Here is a 26,916-nt window from a genome sequence, read left to right on the forward strand (position 1 = left end):
ATTTCTATCTTCTGAGGTTCTCGTAAGATTCACTGCTGATCCAACTTGAATGTGTGAGGATGTACATATATGTTAAGAGATTAATATAAGAGATTAATCGGGCAAAAGATATGAACACCATAGTTAGCAAGAATAAAAAAAACATTACAATTTGAGTATACTGCAAACATACCCAGCTCCCATAAATTAAGATGACACATGCTGTGGGACCTTTGATCCGCTAAGAAAGAAAGGAGAAAAGCGTTTGGGCTCGTTCTAGTAATGAGTACCACAAAGAAAAATTAATTGGGTCTCTCAGTTTGGTTATTTAATTGTGCTCGGCTGTGGGGTTCTTGTTCTGACTTCTGACTTCTGACTTTTGACAGAAAGGCAGGGGGTTTCTGAATGTGTCATCTTCTCATGTACCATCGCTTTCCATTATCCGCCGCTCACGCATGAATATGAGAGAGAGAGAGAGAGAGAGAGAGAGAGCAGGAGCAGCAGCAGCTGCAGCGGCTGCCTACAGTCTATTATTTGGATACAGCACCAGTCTCTTTGTCACTGCCTTCTATGCAGTTGGTCTGTTTTATTGTGGACTCTGATACATAGAAGGATCTCTCTCTCTATCCAGGGAAGTAAATGCTGAAAAACCTATTACCCATACAAATGGCAGCTTACTTCCTTATGATGACACGTGTAAAAAAGAAGAGGGGCCCTGATTGAAAAGGATAGAATAGAGAGGGTAGGGTTCGAGGTTTGCAGCCTTGACAGAGAGGGTAGAAGAGAGCCTTGGCTCATGAGTGAGAGCCCACTTAGATATGATTGGTTTCACGTTAAAGGAATGGCTTGCCCTACCTCATGTGCTACTAGAGAGACTTGACAAAGGGAACCCAACGGATCGAAAGGGATAGCACCTTTTTCCATCATGGTCTGGGCCCAGGGGCCTCTCTCTCTCTCTCTCTCTCTCTTAATTAAACTAATAAAACATGTTATGATATTCCTTAATGGTGGATTAATCTTTGGTTTAGAATCATGGGTTGGGTGGTCAATGTTAACTTTTTTTAGCACTCAAATCAATGCTTGACACACTGGATGATGTTGATCGAATATGCTTTGCATATAATAAAATCAGATTATGCTAATTAATCTCTTTCTTTTGATTCCCCTTCCACCTTAAACTTCGGATTTTGGTCTCTCCTTGTCTTGAGCTGTTTAGTGTTCAACCAAATTGATTCTATTGGTTCACAATATGAACTGCAACCACATCCACAGACATTAATTATAAAAAGGAAAAAAAATGAAATAAAATAAGAATGACCAGAAAATGGGTGGGTGGGTGGGTGGGTGGGTGGGTGGGGGCTTGGGCTTGAATACGAATAGAAATCACATCCAGATTTAGTAGAAACTATCAAAACACATTTGACATTTGACAGCCAATAAGAAGAGGTGGACAAATTGAAGCAACTGTTAATGCGCCTCATATCATTATTGAAATTCTACCAAAAAAAAATCATTATTGAAAATAGGTAAAACAAATTTATTGGTGAGGAGAAAGACTAAAGAGGTTAACTATATCTTCTATAAGAGTCCACAAACTCTGTAGTGAGCGGTGTGGTTGCGATGAACATCGGACAACTGAGAGCATATGGGCATATATCTCAAGGGGCTCTCAGCCACCCCATGTTCGTTGCACCGGTGCAGCACACCTTCTATAGGGTCTAGATTCCCAAGTAGTTGTTGAGTTGGGTTTCCCTCCTTGTGGAGGATGGCCCAAGTTTGCTTATCTTTTTTAGGTAAAGCCCATCTTTGTTTGAGGCCCATAAGGAGGGTATTTTTGTCACAAGAATATTGATGATGACTTACTCATTTAGCCTTATTCATAGACTACGGTTTAAGTGAAAGCAAAAGAGAAAGAGAGTGTTGCTATTGGCAAAATTTGGAGAAGAAAAAGAGAATGAGCAGAAAAATTTCTAGGTTAGTGAACAGTTCGCAGTCATCTTCAAAAGCTTGATCGAATGGTCATCTGTGGTCCGATTGAACTAATTTTTTCAGCTTCGCAACACACTGATCTTCATTCTGTACGGTGTAATTGTCGTTTGGAGTTTCCTAACACAGTTTTTCAGCAACGTTTTTGTTGCCCCTGTTTTGGTGAGATTTCTCTAATTTCTTCCTCTTTCTTTTGGGATTTCATCTTGTTGATGATGTATGCCAAAGATATGTTATTTTTGATATTTTGGATGATTTTATGCCTCTAATTTCAGTTAGAGAAGACTCTTGTATATTCCTATTATTTGGAGATAGTGGATTTTAGTGGACTACGGTCCTGTGGTTTTTACTCTTCTCATTGGGGAGGTTGTTCACGTTAAATTGTTGGTGTTGATGTGTGTGTTTGTGTCTATGGTGGATTTGTTCACTGACTTATGCATTTAGTTGCTTTCTTGGGAGCTTGATTATTGTATGCATTATGTTTGATAAATTGTTCCATTAAACTTTACTTAATTGTTTCCTGTTAGGTTCACCCAAGAGGGGAAGAATTTGTTTCACGCTTTTGTTTACAGGGTACTTCTCTCGGTTAGTCCTGTTTGTTCCCATCAAAGTGATATCAGAGCAAGATTATTTGCTAAGTTGTATCTGGGTTGAACAATGGAAATCAATACAAGTAGAATGGTTACTTTGAATGGTACAAATTATCATGTCTGAAAAAGAAAGATGGAGGATCTTCTTTATGTGAAGGATTATTACCTACCGATTTTTAATACTGAGAAAGCCACTAATAAAACCGATGATGAATGGAATATATTTCATCGGCAAGTATGTGGGTACATTAGACAATAGGTGGATGACAATGTGTTGAACCATATTTGTGGAGAGCCACATGCACACACTTTATGGTCAAAGCTTGAGCAATTGTATGCTCGGAAGATTGGAAATAATAAATTATTTTTGATCAAATAGATGATGGCTTTGCAATACCAAGATGGAACCTTGATAACAGATCACTTGAACTCATTTCAAGGAATCATTAATCAATTGGCTACAATGGATATGAAATTTGATGAAAAGATATAGGGATTGTGGCTTCTTAGTACTTTATCGGACTCATGGGAGACGTTTAAAACGTCATTGTCAAATTCAACTCCAGATGATATACTCTTAATGGATTTAACCAAAAATAGTATTCTAAATGAAGAGATGAGAAGAAAGTCACATAATTTCTTTTCATCTTCAGACGCTTTGGTCACCGAGAAAAAGGGGGAGGAGCAAGAGTAGAGATCCGAAGAATAGAGATAAGAGTAGAGAAAAATCCACCAAGCTTGCAAATGTTGAATGCTATAATTGTGGTTTGAAAGGTCATACCAAGAAGTTTTGCCAAAAGCTCAAAAAAGAGAATAAACAGGAAAAAACCAAAGAAAAGACGAAAGATGATTATAGCAATGATGAAAGAGTTACTGCCATTTCCGAGGACTTTCTCATTGTCTATGATAATGATGTTGTTAACTTTGCATGCCATGAGACTAATTGGGTGATTGACAGTGGTGCCTCCATTCATGCCACGTCTCGAAAGGACTTCTTCACATCTTATACACCCGATGACTTTGGGATTATAAAGATAGGGAATGATGGCTTGATAAAAGCTGTTGGCATAGGAGATGTTTGTTTGAAAACCAATATTGGCACAAGGTTAGTTCTTAAGGATGTAAAACATGTTTCTGACATCCGCTTGAATTTAATTTTTGTAGGTAGACTTGATAATGAAAGATTTTGTAATACTTTCAGTAATGGACAATGAAAACTCACCAAAGATGCTATGGTTGTGGCAAGAGGCAAAAAGTGTTCCACATTGTACTTGATGCAGGCAAAGCTCTCCAAAGGCATTGTAAATGCAATGGAGAATGAGAGTACTATTGAATTGTGGCACAACAGACTTGAGCACATGAGTGAAAAATGAATGATAATATTGTCAAAGAAGAAGATTCTATCTAAAATGAACAATACTCATTTGAAAAAATGTGCTCATTTTTTAGCAGAAAAGTAGAATAGAGCCTCCTTCAAGAGTTCTCCTCATTTAAGGAAGTCAAATGTACTTGACTTGGTACACTCCGATGTGTGTGGTCCTATGAAGACACGAATACTTGGTGGGTCACTTTATTTTGTAACTTTCATTGATGATCACTCAAGGAAGTTATGAGTTTATACCTTGAAGACAGGATTAGGTGCTAGATATATTCAAACAGTTTTTGGCCTCAATTGAGAGACAAACTGGAAAGAAGTTGAAATGCATTTGCACAGATAATGGGGGAGAGTACTCAGGATCATTTGATAATTATTGCAGAGAAATTGGTATTTGACATCAAAAGACACCTCCAAAGACTCATCAATTGAATGGTTTGGCTAAGAAAATGAACAGAACATTGGTGGAGAGAGTCAGATGTTTGCTTTCACAGGCAAGGCTGCCAAAAATCTTTTGGGAGTGAGGCTTTAAGTACAGTTGTGCATGTTTTGAATCTAACACCATGTGTTCCACTACAGTTTGATGTACCAAATAGAGTTTGGATAGGGAAGGATGTCTCTTATAATTATTTGCATGTCTTTGGATACAAGACATTTGTGCATATTCCTAAGGATGAGAGATCTAAACTTGATATCAATACACAACAGTGTATTTATGGGCTATGGTCAAGATGAATTTGGTTATAAGTTATATGATCTAGTCAATAAGAAAATCATTAGAAGCTAAGATGTTGTATTTATGGGGAAGGAGACCATACATGATATTGATAATGTAGAGAAGACAGGTCCTGAACCCAGTGGTGATTTAATTGACTTCAATCTAGTTCCTCCATTCCCAATGCCAGAGCAAGTTGGAGATGAAATTCAAAATGGTATAGATGATGCAGATGCTCCCGGATGAGGGTAAATCTCTCTGACTATGGCATGACCAAGGAGCATTCGAACTAATGTTGTACTGCCACTTCGGCCCCTTATCAGGCTAAGCTACCACCTGGCCTCTCATCAGCCTAAGCTGCCACCTTGGCATCTCATCAGGCCAAGCTGCTACCTTGGCCCCTCATCAGCTCGAGCTGCCACCTCGACCCCCATGAGCCCGAGCTACCACCTCGGCCTTCATCAGGCCGTACTGTCACCTCAACCCCTCATCAGCCCGAGCTGCCACCTCAGCCCCCATCAGCCTGAGCTATCACCTCGGCCCTCATCAGGCCTAGCTATCACCTTGACCCCTCATCAGCCCGAGTTGCCACCTCGGCCCCCATCAGCCTGAGCTGCCACCTCTGCCCCCATCAGCCCGAGCTGCCACCTTGGCCCCCATCAACCCAAGCTGCCACCTCAGCCCTCACTAGTCTGAGCTACCACCTCGACTAGGCATCATTGAGTAGGGCTCCTAGAAACGTGCTCTCATCCACTCCTACATTCAAGGAATGTAATCCCTTATCACAAGGATGAGACTCTATCCATTACGCGTCATCAGAGGCATCCATCCCTCCCACAACTTGCACTTCCGAGATAAGACAGGAATATTCCCCTGATATACCCTAGGATCTGGAATATTCTTAGCATCAGAGAGTCATTCCTCTTAAGGACTCCACGCCCAGTAGGACTCTCCATAGACTTTCCCCTTTTTTCACTCCATCAGTAGCCTATAAATACCAAGGTAAGCTTCCATTGTGGGGATTGATCACTTCTTTTGACTAAAAACTCTCTTGAGTATCTACTGTGGAAAGATCTGACTTAGGCATCGGAGAGTCCCCTGTTGGGTTAGCATGACTCTCCCCTATCTTCTCTTCTATGCAGATCGACTGAACCATCAGGAGCTGCAAGGAGGATTGGCTGGTTAATTTTTACCACATCACTCCCATACAAGTTAAGACAGATGATAGTCCTCATGAGCAATTACCTATACCAGAAGTTCCATCACCGATTCCACTCAGGAGGTCTACTAGAGACCGATAACCTTTCACACGATATTTTACAAGTGAGTATGTATTATTAACTGATGGGGGAGAACCCCAGTGTTTTGAAGAAGCAATGGAAGATGAACACAAGAATGAGTGGGTTGAAGCTATGTAAGATGAGCTGAAATCATTGCATGAGAATCACACCTTTGAGTTGGTGAAATTGCCTAAGGGCAAAAGGGCTTTGAAGAATATGTGGGTGTATAAGATGAAACAAGAAGAACACTCTTTACATCTATGATATAAAGCTAAATTGATTGTCTAGGGATTTAGTCAAAGGAAAGGCATTGATTTTGCTGAGATATTTTCTCTAGTTATAAAGATGTCATCTATTCGTGTGGTTCTTGGTTTAATAGCTAGTCTTGACTTAAAGGTTGAACAGATGGATGTAAAGACCACCTTCCTTTATAGTGATTTGGAGAAAGAGATTTACATGAAGCAACCCGAAGGTTTCAAAGTTAAAGGAAAAGAGGATTATGTGTGCAGATTGAAGAAAAGTCTTTACAGCTTAAAGCAGGCACCAAGACAATGGTATAAGAAGTTTGAATCAATTATGGGGGAGCAAGGCTACAAGAAAACTACTTCTGACCATTGTGTTTTTGTACAAAAATTCTCTAATGATGACTTTGTTATCCTTTTATTGTATGTAGATGACATGTTGATTGTTGGTAAGAATGCTTTCAAGATTGACAAGTTGAAGAAGTAGTTGAGCAAATCTTTTGCAATGAAAGACTTGGGGCCAGCAAAATAGATTCTTGATATAAGAATCATCTGAGATAGGAATGCTAAGAAGTTATGGTTATCATAGGAGAAGTACATTGAAAAAGTGCTTCAAAGATTCAAGATGGACAAAGCTAAAGTGGTTAGTTCTCCTCTTGCTACTCACTTTAGATTGAGCATCAATCAGAGTCCTTCTACTGATGAAGAAAAGAAAGATATAGAAAAAGTTCCATTTGCCTCCACAGTGGGAAGTTTGATATATGTTATAGTTTGCACACGGCCAGATATTGCTCATGCAGTGGGCACAGTTAGTCATTTTCTCTCAAATCCTGGGAGAGAACATTGGAATGCAATCAAGTGGATTATGAGGTATCTTCGTGGCACTTCTAACTTAAGACTTTGTTTTGAAAATGAAAAAACTTTGTTGGTTGGTTACATAGATACAGACATGGCCGGAGATATTGATTCTCGTAAGTATACTTCGGGATACTTGATCACTTTCTCAGGCGGTGCTGTGGCTTGGCAATCAAGACTGCAGAAATGTGTTGCACTTTCTACTATCGAAGCGGAGTTCATTCCAGCAATGGAAGCTTGTAAAGAGTTGTAATGGATGAAGAAGTTTATGCAGGAGCTTGGTTTCAAGCAAGGTCAGTATGTGTTGTTTTGTAATAGTCAAAGTGCTATCTGCCTTGGTAAGAATTCTAGTTTTCATACTAGGTCGAAGTATATTGATGTGAGGTATCATTGGATAAGAGATGTTCTAAATTCCAAGTTGCTAGAAATTGAGAAAATTCATATAGATCATAATGGTCCTGATATGTTGACGAAAGCCTTACCAAGGGAGAAGCTTGATGTTTGTCGTTTGATCGCCAGTATGGCAAATCCTTCCACATAGTCGGGAGGAGGAGATTTGTTGGGTTGGGTTTTCCTCCTTGTGGAGGATGGCCCAAGTTTGCTCACCTTTTTTAGGTGAAGCCTATCTTTGTTTGAGACCCCATAAGGAGGGTATTTTTGTCACAAGAATATTGATGAGGATTTACTCATTTAACTTTATTCATAGAATAGGGTTTAAGTGAAAGCAAAAGAGAGAGAGAGAGAGAGTTGCTATTGGAAAAACTTGAAGAAGAAAAAAAAGAGCAGTAGAAAAATTTCAGGGTTAGTGAATAGTTCACAGTCATCTTCAAGAGCTTGATTAGATGGTCTGTGGTCCTATTGAGCTAATTTTTTCAGCTTCGCAACACATTAATCTTCATTCTGTATGGTCTAATTGCTGTTTGGAGTTTCCTAACATAGTTTTCTAGCAACGTTTTTGTTGCCCCTATTTTAGTGAGATCTCTCTAATTTCTTCCTCTTTCTTTTAGGATTTCATCTTGTTGATGATGTATGCCAAGGATATGTTATTCTTGATGTTTTGGATGATTGTATGCCTCTAATTTCAGTTAGAGAAGACTCTTGTGTATTCCTATTATTTGGAGATAGTGGATTTTAGTGGAGTACGGTCCCATGGTTTTTACTCCTCTCATTGGGGAGGTTTTCCATGTTAAATTGTTGGTGTTGATGCGTGTGTTTGTGTCTATAGTGGATTTGTTCACTGATTTATGCATTTAGTTGCTTTCTTAGGAGCTTGATTATTGCACGCATTGTGTTTGATAAATTGCTCCAACAAACTCTACTTGATTGTGTCCTATTAGGTTCACCCAAGCGGAAAAGAATTTGTTCTACGCTTTTGTTAACTGGGTACTTCTCTCGGTTAGTCCCGTTTCTCCCCATCAGTAGTGAACCTCTCTCTCTCTCTCTCATTGTGTTTGTTTATCAAGAAATTGAAAGAAAAGAAAAGCTATCTTCGATAAAACAGAATGGGGAGAGGCTTTATGCACGGTCACGCATGGTGCACCACCATGCACACAACTGTCAGATAAAATGAGAGTGGTGCAACACAGGCCCTCATCCCCATCCAATGGTGGTTGAGTGCATGGTCATGCACCATGCCTAGATGTGCACAAAACATTTTGCTAAAAGGAAAAGGAAAAAATGAAATGAAAAGAAAAATTATTTTTTTGAATAATTTAGTTGAGAAACGAAAATTTTTTTGGGACTTCCAGTATAAGTTGGTACGCATCTGTAGGAGCTCCATTTGTAGTGTTCGCAAGTCTGGTGATTGATTGACCTTTGTTCTTTCATCTATGACCGCTACAAAGAACAATAGAAGAAGATTGAGCCTCTTAATAGGTTTGACTGAGAAAATAACAATGGAGGTACTCTCTTCGCTTCCTATATCTTGTCTGCTTCATTTTTTAGAGTAAGAAGTAATGGATATCATTGCTAGTCTTTTACTATCAATACAACTTAATCAAATATCAGATCTATATTGAAGCTTTCTGTTTCATCTGTTAGATATTAGTTTTAGACCAGTGTTCAGCATCAATAGGAAGTGGTGGTATTTTTCCTTTTAATGCACATCCATCTAAGCCAATTTAAATGGATTAAGTCAATTTATTACATTTTCTTTATGCTATTATAATTGTTACATTTCATACAACTGCCCATTTATACCATTACTTGTTCTCGACTAATAGTGTTGGGCACTATGCTCTAGGATTGGCATATTGTATATTCGCTCGATGGGGATTGGATTAAAATATAAGAGAAAATGTTTCCTATGGGGGAGTGTGGCACACCTAGACATATGGGGGCGAAATGACTGACCCACCCCCTATGGAATGGAAAATGACACCCTTATGAATGTTTCCTTGTGCACTTCCATTGGTCCTCATGCACGCGTAGGAACCGTATTTCGCTAAAGGAAACACTCTCCCAAGATATAATTTCGGGTACTTATTTTGATGAATATTAATCCACTGAGATTCCTGAATAATTCAACATCTTTTTGCTAAACAACAAGAATCTCTGGTATTTTTTTTCCCATACTTAAGAGGTACTTATCGTTGCATTAATATTTTGTGCACTTATGGTGAATCAATGATTGATATCTACCGATAGAACTGAATGCACACTAGCCTCTTAGTGTACATGTTGTAAATGGTAATGAGGGTCACACTCAATAGGGTTTCCAATACCTGTGTAGGGATAACGTCCAAGAGAGATTTGTTGGACTTTGATTGGAAGAAATTCAAGGCCTTGATATTTTGATTATATGGACTATGTAAATCATCATGTGCTTGATGTTCATTAGGATGTTTCTATGTGCAATTGATGATTCAAAATTAAGTGTTTTTGTCATTTATTTAGTTTGTGCGCATAAAATTGAAATATTGATAGTAGACATATGGACAAAGGGCAATAAAGTTTTGGATCCAGAATTGTAAATGGGATTGATTCAAAATTAAATGTTGGATTGATTCTATAAATATTATTCAGCCACATAAGAGTTCATTCTAGAAAGCATAACTCATTATAATATAAGAAAAGGATAGACCAACATATTGGATATGTACCACCATGATTCATGAGTTAGAACTTTCATTTGAGTGTTAGGTAGTCTATAAGATTTTATCCTGTATCTTAAAATATTCTCATACATCAAGGTTTCTATAAGGACAATGGGTTTTGTAGAACTCTCCTTATGAAAATAGCGATATAGGTTTGATGGTCTCTATTGACTGGGACTACCAAGGGTCTAGGATCTGTAACTAAAAAAAAAAAAAAACAAAAAACAAAAATAACTCTATCCAAACTATTTAACCAAGAATTAAGGTTTCTATAAGGTTGAGGTCTGAGGAAGGTGTTAGGCACTTCGGTCCACCTAGTAAAAATCGGACTTCAACCTTAGGTAATTGTATGTTATGAATGGGCCAACTATGATTAATCATGCTAAACTCCTTTAGTGTTTGAATGGTCCTTTATGACTGCCCATCGGTTTGTGGATGGAACGCCATACAAAAATTCAGCTGTATACCCATTGTCTTTTGTACACATCACCAATATTTATAAGTAAATCTAGGATATTGATCAGAGATAATGCTGACTGGAACGCCATGGAGACGAACTGCATTGTTAATGTATAACTTTGTCATCTTATTCATGGAGAACGTAATCTTCGTTGGGATGAAGTGATCTACCTTGATCAAATGGTCAACTATCACCCAAATGGCATCCGAGAGACAATCATGTGACAAAGTCCATTGTGATATTCTCCCATTTACAGTTTGGGATGGGTCGTGGCCGTAGTAATCCATGAGGTCTTCTCTCCCAGTTTTTGACTTGCTGACAAGTGAGGCACCTGGATATATGAATGATTACATCACTCTTCATTCTTTTCACCAGTAGGAACCCTTAAGGTCCTTATAATTTTTTGTGCTACTGGGGTGTATCAAACATAGAGAGTTATGTGCCTCTCTCTAAATGATATGTCTCAGATGACCATCTTCTGGAACACATAACTTTCCCTTGAAATTGAGGATTCCCTCATCAGTTAGGGTGAAATTCAGATCTAGTTGCTTTCCTTCCTTGATGCTAGTTGCCAGCTTTTGTAGGTCCGTATCAGTGGCCTAAGCTACTGTGATCCTCTCCACTAGAGTAGGTTGTACCACCAATGCAGCTAGCTATAAGGTGGCACCTTCCACTAAAGCTCTAAGTTTAACTTCTTGGCCTCTTTAGTCAGATGTTCATTTTGGATGTCAAGGATGTAAGTGATAGAGACTGTGACTTCCTGCTAAGTGCATCAGCTACCACATTGGCCTTCCTCGGATGGTAGTGGATAGTGCAATTATAATCCTTCATCATCTCTAACCACCACCTCTATCTTATATTGAGCTCATTTTAGGTGAAGAATTACTTCAAGCTCTTGTGGTCACTTCATATCTCACTCTTTTCATTGTACAGGTAGTGCCACCAGATCTTCAAGGAAAATATCACGGTTGCCAAACACAAATCATGGGTAGGGTAATTCCTTTCATAGTCCTTTAGCAGTCGGGAAGTGTAAGCAACTACTTTACCAACCTACGTCATTTCACAACTTAAACCTAACTTAGACCACTTATATTGGTTAGAATGGTCAATACTAAACTTGTCACCAATCTCTATCTCAGCTCCTGAAACTCTTCTCACTTGCATCAAACCATTCAAATTTTATGCCCTCCCATGTCAGTCACATCATCAGTGCTGAAATACATGAGAAGCTCTCAATAAATCTCATATAGTATTTTGTCAATCCTAGAAAACTACATATGTCTACAACACTCTTGGGGGTGTCCCACTCTAGCACTACCATCACCTTTAATGAGTCAATTTCTATACCCTTGTTTGAGACTATGTGTCTTAGAAATGCCACCTAAGGAAGCCAAAACTCACACTTGTTGAACTTGGCGTAGAGTTATTTCTATCTCAGATGTTGCAATGCTAACCTGAGGTGCATGACATGCTCTTTAGCACTCTTAGACCATACCAAGATGTCATCAATAAATACAACCACAAATTTTCTAGCACATCTTGGAACACGGTTCATTAGATCCCCATAAATGCAATCGGTGTGTTAGTCAATCCAAAAGACATCACCAAGAACTCATAGTGACCATACCGATATTTGAAGACCATATTTTTTCCATCACTGTCCTTGATCCTGAGTTGATGGTAGTTCGAACTAAGGTCAATCTTACCAAAGAATTTTGCACCCTGTAATAGGTTGAATAGGTCATCGATCCTTGGAAAAGGATACCAAGTCTTGATGGTAAGCTTATTAAGCTCCGAATAGTCAATGCAGAATCTTATATTTTTGTCCTTCTTGACAAATAGTACTGATTGTCAATCCCCACTCAACTCATTATTAAAATGGGAGTTTGAGGTGAGACAGCGCTTGCCATAGTTGCTTGTAAGGTCAGGCTAGGCCAAATATAGTCTTTCAGTCCCTCTATGCTCCTTATGGGGACACATTGGGCCTGATGAATTCCTTCTTCAAAATGTCTTACAACTGAACTCATAGTTTATTCAGCTCTGTGGGAACCATGTGGTATGGGGCTTTCGACACTGGTGCAGAACCTGGAAGGTCTATTACAAACTCTATCTGCTGGTATGGTGGAAACATGATCAAGTCAATTTGAAACACATTGAAGAAATCCCTTTCCACATCTAACTTGGTCAATGGTTTGGCCTTTACCTCAATATCCATCACAAATGTGAAGCAACCCTGACAGACTTGATCTAATAACTTCTTCATCTGAAGGGCTTATATAATAATCTTCTTGGGTTTCCTAGGCTTGTCTCCTACAAAGATGAATTTTTCTCCATTACGAGGTCTAAACAAAACAATTTCTCTGCACATAGCACACTAGCTCTAAAAGAAGGTAACCAGTCCACCCCCAAAATCACATTGAAGTCGGCCATGTCTAGCTTGATTAGGTGTGTTATCATGTCTCGACCTTTGACACATATTGGACAAGGCTCATTTACTAAGCCTAGACCCACTACACATCTTGTGGGGTACTAACTGCTAAGTTGTGTGTCAAGCTTTCATGGGGTATTCCCATCTTGCTAGTAACAGAGGCAATACAAATGAATATGATGTTCTAGAGTCAAATAGTACGTGAGCAAGTAATAATGAAATTGACAGGATACCTGTCACTACACTTGGAGTAGCCTTTGTATCTTTTGTGATAAAGGCAAAGACATGTTCCTGAGGCTTGTTATCCTATTGTGACTGCATAAGATGGCTAGCTGACTGTGACTGTTGTAGCTTAGGAAGTAGTATATATAGATCATTGAGTTTGTGCTTAGGGAAAGTCCTCAATATATACTCTATCTGATTGCACATGAAGCATCAGGGGTTAAGCCCAATTAGCTGAGATGCAGCTGTGGACCGAGAAGATTGGGAAGCTTGGCTTGTATCGGGTCTCTGAATTGTATTGGAGTTGGACTAAGATACGACCTCCTAGAAGCCTTGCTAAGTCCTTTTAACTCCTGGGACACTAAAGACCTCTTCCCCATACACTGCTAGGCTGTGAAATTATCCCGACGTCGATCTTCTATAGACTTGTCAACTTGTATGACCTCAACATAGAGATCTGTAACTTGAGTCTCACAGTCACTGTACTGATACTAAGATTAAACCCTTTCTCAAATTTCCTTATCTTTGACCTATCCATTTTCAAGTGCTTAAGAGAAAAGTAGTATAGCTCCTCATACTTTTGTTGGTATTCCTTCACCGATCTTGGCCCCTAAACCTTTGTCATAAACTTAGATTCTCTTCTATTCATGAAACTGTCTGGGAAAATGATTTCCAAAAAAGGCCTCCTTGAAATCCTCCCAAGTGGGGTTGGGATGTGTGGTAGTCAATATGAGCTGGGTGGATCTCCACCAAGCATCCACTTCGTTTTAAAGCTGGTAGCCCTTACACAACAATTTCTGATCACTACAGCACCCCATCATTGTGAAGGGCTTCTCCATGCCATGGATTCACTTTGCCAGTTGTAACGGATTTTAGCCAACACTTGAGAAGTATTGGGGCTAGAGCTTTTGGAACTTCTCCATCATTCTGGTCAATCAATCCAAATAAGCACTATCTTTTGGTCTCGTGGCTTGAGAGGTGTAGGAGGTATGAGTGGAACAGTAGGTGTATGGGCTGGCATAGGTGGAGTGGGAGGTGCAAGAGGTGCATTCCTAGTTTCCATGGTAACTTGGTTGTGCATATCTATTCCGACCATGAACTGTTCTTACCGTTGTTCCATTCCTTGCATTATGTTTCTCATTATAGATATGCGGCAAGGACTGGCGGGAGGAGGCAGATATGAGTTGGAGTGGGTACTCTAATGCGACATAATTCCTATTAGGGAATTTCCATTAGTCACCACAAATGACATAAGAACACATGTTATATAGTTGCAATCATGCATAGGGGAGAGGTCTACATAAGTATATAGAGAATGGTAGCAAAATCTTAAAAATTTAGCAAAGTTACACCCATCGGTAGATGCTTATTGGTAGATGATTGTTCTTGCCAGTGGTTCCTATTGGTGACATGGATAGAGGGCAATTTCTATATAAAAATCCACTAGCAGATGGATTTCCCCTCACCGGATCGATTGGTTGACCAAAAATCGATATAAAAGCAGATCTAAGGGTCATTTTGACCTTAACTCAAAAGAGGGAAAATGACAAAGAAGGTTTCCTTTTCCATTAGCCACCATACCCAAGCTTTTACGTATCCATTCATCACCATACACATGTCCACGGTAAGTTCCTCTCCACTTTGACCAAAGTTTTTTGATTTTTCTCAAATCAATTAAACCGTAACGCTAGGTTTTTGCTTCTTGCCCTAGGTTTTCAATTTCTCAACAAGATGTCATCATCTCAGCTTCGTTTACCCATCAGGAAGAAATTGGCACACAAGCATCCTAAGGTTCCACCAAGGAGATATATGACCATCAATGGTTCCAATCGCTGGAGGAACAAGAAATATGGGACGCCTATGAAGACAAGAATGTCGACATGGACAAGTGCATTAGGGCAAGATAATTTGCTTGGTTTTGCATTTGGAAAACATTTGAGGCTGGGTTGGTATGAAATTCTAAAGCTGAAAAACCTACGTTACCCAAGGCTTGTGAGGTACTTCTACTTTGATCTCCACTTCGAAAAAAAAATGGTAGGGAAGATTTCTGCATCAGTTTAAGGGTGAAGGGAGTGGATATATCTTTGATATAGTGGATTTATCCTACATAATGAGACGGTCAATGATGGGGAGAAGGCCTATTGTGTCCCTAGGTAGTCAACCACCTTCCAAAACCTGGATGTTCAGAAGGAGATGAACCTCACACTGACCAAAGCGGGAATCAGATGGTCAGGTTCCATGAACTACTGGGCTACACCTAAGACTATAAGCATGATAGTACAATTGAACATCCTACCAACTAGGGGTCACTATGATGAGGTTTCTACCATGTATGCGTACTTGACCTAGTGTATCTATGTGTGGAACCAGCTCAACCTACCGTACATATTGATGTACAACATGGTGAACAAGGTGAAGGACATCTAGGTAGGTAACTTGTGCTAAAAGAAGTTGTTGATTAAGGTTTTCAACCATTTTGGAGTAAATCTGGTGGAGGAAGAATCAGTTGGGTGGAACATCGCAAAATTTGGTGCTTCCTCCCTTAAAAAGATATATGTGAACCCAAAGGATGCTTCAGCTGATTAGAGGGACAGGGAGGGATAGTAGCATTAGGAGCCCATATATGTGGGAGGAAACCCTGAGAATGTGCTTAGTCAAGATGATATTCCCCCTCTATTCCCTAGGGATCCACCACCACCAACATCAATGGGTAAGTTTGAAGCCTCTTCATCTGAGGGGCCACAGGAGTATATATGGAATGACGTGGTGGGTCATTGTTTAGACACCATGGCGAGTGATTCGACACTCTCGACGAAGTTGTTGAGTTTATTGAGCTATAGATGGACAAGTAGTCCACATTCTTTAGAATCCCTGAAGCATCGCTAGCAACAATTTAGGAGTAGTGGCACCAAGACTCCCTTTTGCCTTTAGGACTTTGCTTCCTACACAATAGGATTTACTTTCTAGTCTTGATGTTTTAGGCTTTACTTTTCAGAATTTATGTTTTTCTTTTCCTTCACCTTGTCAGTTATGCTTTCCTCTTATCTTAGTTAGGCGTTCTTTCTTTTAGTTATTTGTTTCAAGAAAAACCATTGTAAAAGCTTATGTAGCGACTTTTTTTTATCAACGAAACAACTTTACACCTATGTAGTCTCTTGATTGTACACTATTAATTGTTGGTTGTTAAGATTGTTAATTTCTATTCCTAATCCCCAAAATTTTAAGGTCCAATCGGATTATGAGTCAAGGCAAAGTATGAATCTTTAATACCAAGCTATCACACCACACTTCCACTAGGATACCAGAGAGTAGGAAGCTTACCATCGTCCTCTTACACTGCCAGAATCTCTGAAGTAGTACCTTAACTATAACAATCATCAAACATAACCAACTAAAATCAAATGTAGCAAAAATAGTATAAGAAGATACCAATCTCAATTACTGTGGAGAATCTAAACTGAAATTTTCTTATTACAATAATTTTATATTTTATCTCAAATTGAATGTAATAACAAGACATATCTCGTAAATACTCACATAAATAACATCTAAAAATTACATAAAAAATGATGACAATAGAAAATCCTCGATCATGGTGCATTATAGGCATTGTCCTTGTCATGCTCATTGGGTTCTAGCATCCACAATCCCCATCATAGTCATCCATGGAGGAGGACGTATTACTACACATTGGTACCACCATACATGCATTATAATCTAAAAGAAACACACACTAGTGTGAGCTCTAGCTAGCTCAATGAGGGATGGGGTTCATACAAGCAGTCACATATAATCTAGATGCTAGATGATGCAGTTCATGTTATTTAATAACCACCTGGCATGCAAATAATTCAGGTTCATGCTATTGTGATACATTAGGTAGTATCCCTAGTCCCAGAATCACCATCAGTCACCTAGCGATACAAACACTAGATGCGAATAGGAGCTTACCGGTCTTGAAATGCGCCATCGATCACAAAGTAAACCCTTGATAAACCCATCTTAACAGCCATAACACTGGAATTACCATTAATCACATCAGGCTAGTTTCCCGCCTTCACTAATAATCATATCGTACCGCTGGAGTTACATCCTGAACAATCTCATCGAACCTACCACAGTGGGCTATCCAACAACTCACTTCCTATTGGCAAGGGGTCGTAGCATAGAGATATTATACTTAACCACAATCACATACATGTCTTTCATAATGATACAAATAGTATAGAATAAGAATTTTCATCTGCCATTCTACATCCATGTCTAAGCCTAACTAGCATACAAGCAGTTAGTATAGGATACACAACATCGGAATTACCATCGGTCACACTACTTACCCATATCCAATCCTATCTCTAATGCGCATCCAATGCATGACGCAATCATACATATGGCAATCATGGTACCGAAATTCCCCCCTTGGCCACACCAGATCCCTCACAATCACAACAATCAAAAAATCTAACAATTTATACAGTTCATATAGAGAATACATGATAAGAGATATTGAAGACACATGCTTGCGATGGAACACATCATTTTAATTTCAAAACACTAAAAAATTAAGGCCAAACCACCACTCACTTGTCTGTCGACTGGGTGAGATAATTTTCTAAGAAAAGATGTCCATAATATACCCAGCTTGGCCTAACTGAAAGTGGCGTCTCTATCCTAGTTACAATGGTAAACGAGTGTTAATATGTGGAGAGTCCCCTAGAAGATCCCTCAAAGTCCTTCAAATCTTCCGAAAGGATAGTACCATAAGATTCACCAATAGGTTTTTGTCCTACCGATGAGATGGATAGAGGCCCATCAGGTCTCAGACACCACCAGTTAACAGTCACGGATAAATGTTTGTTCTATCCATTGGTATCAATCGGTGACATAGATGGTAGCTATTTAATAGCTCAACCTCCAGTAGGTGCTGCTGGTTGACAGTGGACCTATCGGTGGACACCTTATGGTGGAAAACCTAGAAACTGCTGAACATTTTGGGGTTTCGCCATCTCGGGTCTAATTGTCAGGATTTTTTTTATGGAGTTTGTAGAGGGCCTTCCCACCTTCCATTTAAGTTTAGTTGATTATGTTTTCACTAATCCATTTGGGAGCCACTTGATTCTTCGATTAAGCCCTTAAGCCCTCATTTTGTGAAAAAACACTCCAGGAGCTCAGGAAATGCATTGGGAGCTTGGAGAATGTAGGGGGGAAGTGCAATGTGCACATTCCTGACCATCCAAAGTCACTGGGGTTGACGCGTACCCCTCCCACCCGGTAAAACCTTGATTCTCTACCTACCCAAACCTAAAATGGAAGAGGAAAAGAGGTTAGGGAAGGTGTTCCCTTACCTTTGAGAAGAACCGACGATGATGCAAGGTAACTGGAGGTCTTCTCCCTCTTCCTTCTTCTTCTCCTTCTTTTTCTCTCCTCTCCCATGTTTTTCTCATGTGAAGTAATGAGATTAATTAAGTCTCATTTTTCCTTTATTTAGCCAAGACCCATTAGGGTCTATTTTCCTACCCAGTGGGCTTTGGCCAAACTGGTCGACACTCAAGGTGTGTAAGTCAAGAGGGTAGGTCCCGTATAGTGTGGGACAAGGGTAGAGTAGAACAATAAGTGTATAGTGGGTCCCATGAGTAGATAATGTAATTTAATATAGCAAGACCCACAGATTGATGGTCACCAGTAGGTCACTATCCAATTGGTGGGTGCTACTTGTGGACAGTACCAGTTTTTGTACTTGGCTAGTTTGTAGCTCGGTTTGCCAAAACCTTGTATAGTTAGTTCCCTACGGACTTGTGTATGGTCATATGGACAGTGTTTACCATGCATGGAAGTCTTATGAGAGAGGTGCTCAGATCACTTCCCTCCAAGGCTTGGGTGGTCTGAAACCTTTCCAGGTGTCAAAATCTGCACTGTTGTTATCCATAGGTTATCGATGCTATCAAAATTCCAAAGTCACTATTGCTATTCATAGATCATCGATGCTGACATACTTTGGTGCATCACCTAGTAACAAAGTTCAAATTTGACCTGATTAGGGCACGGGTGTAACAATGTGAATGACATGCTAGTTAAGAACCTGAAGGTAGAAGAATGTATCATCAACATAGAGGAGGCCTTATTAATTCTACAAAAATATTAGATGAAGCTCAACCTGTACAAATGTGCCTTTGGGGTGACATCGTGTAAGTTCCTTGGATATTTGGCGTTGAAAAGAGGGATTGAGGCCAACCCAGCAAAAATCAATACCAAATTGAAAATAATTCCCTGATGATACTTATGGAAGTCTATGAGTTAATGGCTTGGGTAGTACCCCTGGGCAGATTCATATTAAGCTCGGGTAAAAAACGCTTACCCTTCCTCAAAACCTAAATCATGCATGAAAGTTTGAATGGACAGAGGAGTGTTAATGTGCATTTGATGAGCCTTAGGCATACCTCGCAACTCTATCTTTCCTAGTAAAGCCATAAACCAGGGACGACCTACAACCATACTTAGAGGTCCCCTCAGTAGCGATCAGAGCAGTGATAGTATGAAGGGAGTGGAAAATTCAATAACCTATCTACTACATCAGCAAAGTGTTCCTAGATGCAAAGACAAGGTACAAAAAAAGATTGAGAAGGTTGTGTACCCTTGGTGGTGGCTGTATAGAAGCTTAGACTATACATCCAAGCCTACACGTCATTGTACTCATCGACCAGTCTATTAAGAATATAAGAGCCAAAGTATCAGATCGGCTCATTGGTTGGTCAATTGAGTTAGGTTAACTCAATATTAAATTTCAGCTTCGCATTGCAATTAAGGCGCAAACTCTTACAGATTTTTTTGCCAAATGCACTCTCCCTAAAGAGATAGAGGTAGAGTAGATCGATGAATGAGAAGGGAATCCCATAATATGGACCCTATATGGATCCTATTTGTAGATGGATCATCCAACTCCTGGAGTAGTGGAGTAGGTCTAATATTGACAAGCCTAGAAAGATTCAAGGTCCAAACGCCATGAGGTTCAATTTTAACACATTCAATAAAGAAGCCAAATATAAGGCACTGTTGGCAGGACTGAATCTGGAAAAATTCTTGGTCGCAAGGAAGCTTCTCGATATAGTGACTGTGAGGACTAGCGGGATTTTGGGAACCTCTCCTTGCAAAAGAGGGGTGTGAGTCCGACGGTCTTTATTGATTGGGAGTTGCCATCTAGATTACGTTCTAGGACCCATCACTATATGAAATTGAGCCTCCATCCGAACTGTCCAACCACTAGTTAGATTCTTATTAGGTTGCAGTCTGAGGAAGGATTAGGCACCTCGGTCCACCCAGTAAATTGGAACTCAACCCAAGGTAAACACACATTATTGTTGAATGTGTCATTTAGGTTTGTGTACACAAGCAAGCATCAATATCACACAAGCATTGAAAGGAAATAATGACCAAAATGTGAAGGAATAGGGAAAAATCTACATACCCATATCCAGCTGGTTTGCATAGTTATCATTCTGAATGTAAAGCAAACATGTTGATATAACATAGAATAGGTATGGTTAAACCCTAGAATCTAGCATTCGACATGTTGGAAATGATATCCAAGAAAAATAAAAAAGAAGAGAGGTGTAATTGACATACATCTCCAGCTGCTCTATAAAGTTAGTATATGGAATGTAAAGCAGGCATACTTGTATCATACAAACGATCATGGTGAAACCCTGATCTTCCATATGTACATGGTAGGAAACTACAGTACTTCCATTCATGCCATGCATGCGTCATATAATGAGATCTAAGCATACCAAGCCTCAAAATATGGAAATTGAAACTTACATATTGAAAATATGACCATGACATAGAAAGACATAGCATCATACAGAGTTATAGCAAAGTGATGGAAACATGCCAAGAATTACATAATCGCCACTAAATATGCAAGAGTATGACAGATGAGCATGGAGAAGCCTTGAAGACATGTAGATATGGAGATTGAAATAGATCGTTGAATATAATATATGGAGACGTTGCATCAAAGAAAATCAAAGTACAGATATTCAAAATTATGTGCAAACAAAAAGACAAAAATACCCCTAGTATATCACATACAAGCATTGAAAATATGCAAAACGTTGGGATTGGGGTTATGAGATCATAAGAGATCAATCAAACACGATAGACAGATGTATTGCATCAATAAGTATTAAAATTAAATGTTCACGACTCATATAAAAGAGTAACGACGAAAATACCCCTAAGTTTTAACAAGACCTAGAAAAGAGAAAGTATCGAAACAAAAAGGGTAAAATCCTACGTGATAAAATCAGTGGCTAAAACAATGAAATATGATTGAAATGGTTGAAAAAATCATCATAAACAAAAGTATAAAAAACTTGTGTACAAAGAAAATTACCAAGATGCCCTTGTGCCTGGGCATGTATTGAAAAGAAAGATACGTTGTAAACGGGGATATGGATAATCCTATACCAAAAGGCAAAGGTTAAGAATGTATGATAATTGAAAAATATTTAAATCGTTTTAGAAATCAAATAAAATTAACATGAAATAAAATACAACATCAATAAATAACATTGATTAAAAAAAGGTAAGCAAACTGCATAGAATCTTGACCAAACACGGTAGAAAATTCGATAGAAATAGTAAAAAGGCCGTGAAAATTCTGATAAAATCATGTTAAAAAAAGGGATATAAATATACAATTCTTAATAAGGAATATTTGCAAAAATCTTGATTAAAACAAGTGAAAACAGCAATTGAAAACGAAATAGACTCGGAAAATATCTTGACAGACTGCAGATCTACTGCAGTATATGAAAAGAAATGACAAAATACCAATTTTATATTGTAGAACAAGTGAACATAGAGATACAATTTCTAAGAAGAAATCTATATGAAACACTCGTGAACATAGACCATAACCTACATGATTGAAAACACTGATGGAAAACAGTGTAGAAAACATATCGCAAAGAAAGAAAGCAAAATAAAAAATAGAAATGATTCATGGAAAATTATAGAAAAATCAAGTTTGAAATCTAAGTCATAGAGGTAAACCTTTATGTGAAGGCTTTAGAACAAAACCCGTCTCAGATTTCATATAACTGAGTGCAACAATGCTACCCTACTAAGTGCAGCAGTGACCCACACTCTATTTAACGAGTGTATCTCACTCCAGAAAAGTTAGAATTGAATGGACCAAAACCAAACAAAAATAGGCTCAATTACCTACAACTTTTGTAAAGGAGCCAGGTGGGTTGGAGCAGCCTAGGTTCAATTTATGGCGAGCTCAAGTCAGAACTAATGTGCAAAACAGCAAGAGGCTCTCCAAAGTTGTTTTCCAATATGTAATGTTTCTTCTCAATAGTTTGGGCTCATTTGAAAATGTGAGAGACTCTTGTATTTATAGCCATAAGTGCCCTAATTTTGTCTAAGACAATTTTTATAAGTTTCCATTTGAGTGAGGTCTCCTTCCTAGATGGAAGGGGTCAATATAGCTATGTATGGGAAGAGAATATTCGTCCATAGCTATGACAAATCTTTGCTTTGTTTCCTAGGTTTTTATAATATTCTAGGGTGTACTAGGGCCTTTGTGTCTAGGTATGTGTATGAGTTGTCAAGAAGGTGATATGGCTGAGTTCTCTCGCAAAGATTCACAAAATCTCGATCTTATCGCAGATCTAGCATAAAGTGCCATTTTACTGGCACAAAGTGTGCTTTTCTTGACATTTAGCTGACGTCAGTCGTAGGCCAAATGAGGCTTAGTTGATGTCGGCCAGATTGCATCTGGCTTTGGCCAAACTACCAATGGTGTCAGCCTAGGTCAGTATAAAACTGACCAAGTTGGCTTTTTGGGTCAGATCTAGGTGGGTACTTTGCTTGAACTAGAATCGGTCTATGGTCTTTGAGTTGATCTTGGTTCATTCTAAGTATGTTAAAGTTGTTAACCATATTTTGAAAACATATTTTGTTAAATTATTACCTCCTAAACCAACATTGACACTCAGGACATTGCTTAGGTCAAGGGAGCGACTCCTAGTTATTATTAAAAGATCCCGTCATGTTTTCAAGGGAATTCCACTTCATCATCGCCTGACCACTTCAGGGTGACAAAATGTGGTCTCTACAGTGACTCCCAATTGATTGCAAGGCAAGTTCTCATTGAGTATGAGGCAAAGGGACCATATATGGCAGAATATTTGAAAAAGGTATGAGAAGCCATCCAGAACTTCAATTTTTTTTTTTTTTTTTTTTTTTTTTTTTTTTTAATTTAATAGTACCATGTGCAGGGAACACAAAAGTCCTTTCCCTATCAAGGTTGGCCACCATGGATTTCCCCAAGACGGAACAAACTATATATATGGAGGTTGTCCCAAAATTAAGCATTGAAGAGAAAGCGGAGCTCATTTAAATTGAAAACAAACTGTTCTCGATGGACCCAATTATTGACTTCCTACATGGAGCATCTTGCTCGAGCAGAAATTAGAGGCAAGAAAAATCAAGATCAGACTAGTTCCGTTTACCATCATCAATGGCACACTCTATAGGAGATCTAACATGATGCCCTACATGTGGTTTCTCGGACCATCAAAAGCCGAGTATACTTTCCGTGAAGTACATGAAGGACAATGTGCCCAACACCTCGAAATAAGAGCCTTAACCTGTAAAATCTTTAATCACGGCTACTAATGGCCGTACATGGAGAAGGAGTTAAGGACCTTGTAAAAAATTGTGTGAAGTTCCAACTATTCTCGCTAGTACTCAACCAGTCCGCTACTTAGCTTTCATCTCTATTGAGCCTGTTACCATTCATAATGTGGTGAATAGATATTCTCGAGTTATTTCCGCAAGGTACAAGGCAAAGGAAGTTTGTGATCATAACGGTCAATTACTTCACAAAATGGGAAAAAGCTAAGACTCTAACCAAGATCATAGAAAAGACTGTGAGGGATTTCTTCTAAACTTCAATGGTTTCTAGGTATGGGATGCCCCAATGATAATTAAAAATAGTTTGACAACCCAAAGTCCAAAGAGTTTGGTATAGAGCTGTAAATTAACCATAAAGGAACTTCAGTAGAATTCCCTACATCTAATAGCCAAGTGGAGGTGACCAACCGAACCTTACTATAATGAATCGAAAATATGCGATGCTAAAGAGCTCTATATGGACAAGCTCCCGAGCATCTTATGTGCAAACTGAACAACCAACTGATCTGCCACTGGGGAAACTCCATTTATGCTCACATATTGTGCTGAGGTAGTGAGTCTGATTGAAATTGGGATAATGTCCTTCTGCATGCAAAGCTACAACAAGCAAAGCAATGACGGAGGCCTTAAGGATAACCTTGACTTGCTCAATGAGATCAAAGAGAAAGCCTTGATCGAAGTAACACCATATTAGCGAAAATGACTTGTTACCACAATGCTAGGGTAAAAGTATAACTTTTTCAGCCTAAAGATCTAGTGCTCAGAAGATCTAAAGTGTCAAATCCAAGGGAAGTAGGGAAGCAAGGAAGCTTGCTCTAAACTATGAAGGACTGTTACGTGACTTATTATTATTATTATTATTATTATTATTATTATTATTATTATTATTATGGGTAGTTATAATAAATGGGTATAAGAAGTTGTAATTGAGTGGGATTAGTGGAAGTCGTGGGAAATTGTAGGAGTGTGGATTGCTAATTATTATCCTGTCTATTTATTTACGAAGAGATAATGAAAGATGTATGATTGAATCCCTAAATTGTCTCTAAGACAGAGGTAGGCTTCCTTATCCAAGCCGGACGCCATTGTCTTCGTCTGTAAGGCCAAACTCCTACATTTTCTCCTATTTTTTCTATGTTATTTTCTCTTGCTATTTTCTCTCATCTCCCTATTTGTGCACATAAAAAATGGTATCAGAGCCAGGGATGAGAGAAAGGGTTGAGAACTTGGAAAGCGTTGTGCGTTCACTTCAGTCAGGGAAACAGAAAATCATGGGGAAGCTTACCCAATCATGAAAAAGTTTACTATGATGGTTGAGAAATTGCCAATCAACCTTGCAATGGGAGAATCTTCAAGTAAATTGAGAAGACCCAAAAAAGACATAGCCATGATAGTACACCCAACACAGCCAAAGACAAGGAAGAAGAAGAAAAAGAAGAATATGAAGACGGTGGAAAAGAAGAAGATGAAGACAACAAAGAAAAAGAAGAAAAAGATGTCTTTCAAAAAGATGTCCTTTAAAGAGATTCCATTCTCAACAATAAGAGTGGCACCCCGTAAGACGATAATTCTAACTTCATTAAATGGAATATTTCATATTAATATATGGGATTCTGGTCGAGTTATTATATTATATTTTATTTTATTTTATAGTCCTTGAGGACAAAGACACTTGAAGTGGGAAGAAATGTTACGTGACTTGTTATTGTTATTGTTATTGTTATTGTTATTGTTATTCTGGTCGAGTTATTATATTATATTTTATTTTATTTTATAGTCCTTGAGGACAAAGACACTTGAAGTGGGAAGAAATGTTACGTGACTTGTTATTGTTATTGTTATTGTTATTGTTATTGTTATTGTTATTGTCATTGTTATTGTCATTGTTATTGTTTTTGTTTTTGTTTTTGTTTTTGTTTTTGTTATTGTTATTGTTATTCTTATTGTTATTGTTATTGTTATTGTTATTGTTATTGTTATTGTTATTCTTTTTATTCTTATTTTCTATTGGGTGTTATAGAATGGGTATAAGAAGTTGTAACTGAGTGGGATTTAGTGAAAGTTGTGGAAAGTTGTAGGAGTGTGGATTGCTAACTATTATCTATCTATTTATGTACCAAGAGATAATGAAAGAGGTACGATTGAATCCCTAAATTGTCTCTAAGACAGAGGTAGGCTTCCTTTTCAGCCAGACGCCATTTTGGTTCATTTGTAAGGCCAAACTCCTTCTCCTACCTTTGTCTTTTTTTTTTTTGTTTTTCTTTTTTTTTTTTTTTCTCTTCCTATTTTCTCTCATCTCCCTATTTGTGCACCTAATAAGGACCCTATAGATTTACCAAAATGGTCCGACCAAGGACTTACCATTTAGAAACTATGGGAGATAGGAATATAAAAAGAGCATTCGGAGAATCTTAAAAATTTTACCAATAAAAGTTGTACTCTGATTGTATTTTGTACTTCAATCGTCTTCATCATAGATAAAGCTTCAACAACGTAGTGTCATCTACTTTAAACCTAAGGTAAATAGCATGGTACATGAAATCAAACTGTGCAAACCTGGGTCACGGAATGCTTAAGGTAGCCTAGTACGTTAAACTGACCAACACAAAAAAGGAACACTCAAGCCTAAGTTAACAAAGACTCAAAGACTAAGAAATACAAGCCTGAATTGGAAAAAAAAAAATACAGTAACAACTCAATATCGAATAACATTGAGACTAAATCACAATCCATGGCAGAACTAAGTTGGAACAAGCTACACTAACCAAAGCTCAACCCCCGAGATGAAGGCAATGACACTAAGTCCTTTATCGCAAACCAAACTATACAACTGTTGGTGATATATTTCGGATTCATTAGATGATCCTTACGTGGCATAAGTGCATAGAATTCTTATCAAGAGGAAAGTGGGTATGACATGTTGGAGGTTTGCCACAAGAATAACTTGTTCGAATAGGTGCCTTCTGGTTGTGAGAAGGATGAGGG

At 38.5% G+C, this 26,916-nt stretch overlaps 1 long non-coding RNA gene across 1 annotated transcript; it reads left to right on the forward strand.

The window, feature by feature from the left end:
* Nucleotides 1-1,894: 1,894 nt before the first annotated feature.
* LOC122063849 lies at nt 1,895-24,073 on the forward strand. The gene is made up of 5 exons (XR_006135490.1): nt 1,895-2,127; nt 8,360-8,417; nt 8,794-8,923; nt 23,244-23,432; nt 23,514-24,073. It is a non-coding gene; the product is annotated as an uncharacterized LOC122063849 (long non-coding RNA).
* Nucleotides 24,074-26,916: the final 2,843 nt, after the last annotated feature.

Source organism: Macadamia integrifolia, unplaced genomic scaffold (genome assembly GCF_013358625.1).
Source record: "Macadamia integrifolia cultivar HAES 741 unplaced genomic scaffold, SCU_Mint_v3 scaffold1478, whole genome shotgun sequence".
NCBI classification, from domain to species: domain Eukaryota; kingdom Viridiplantae; phylum Streptophyta; class Magnoliopsida; order Proteales; family Proteaceae; genus Macadamia; species Macadamia integrifolia.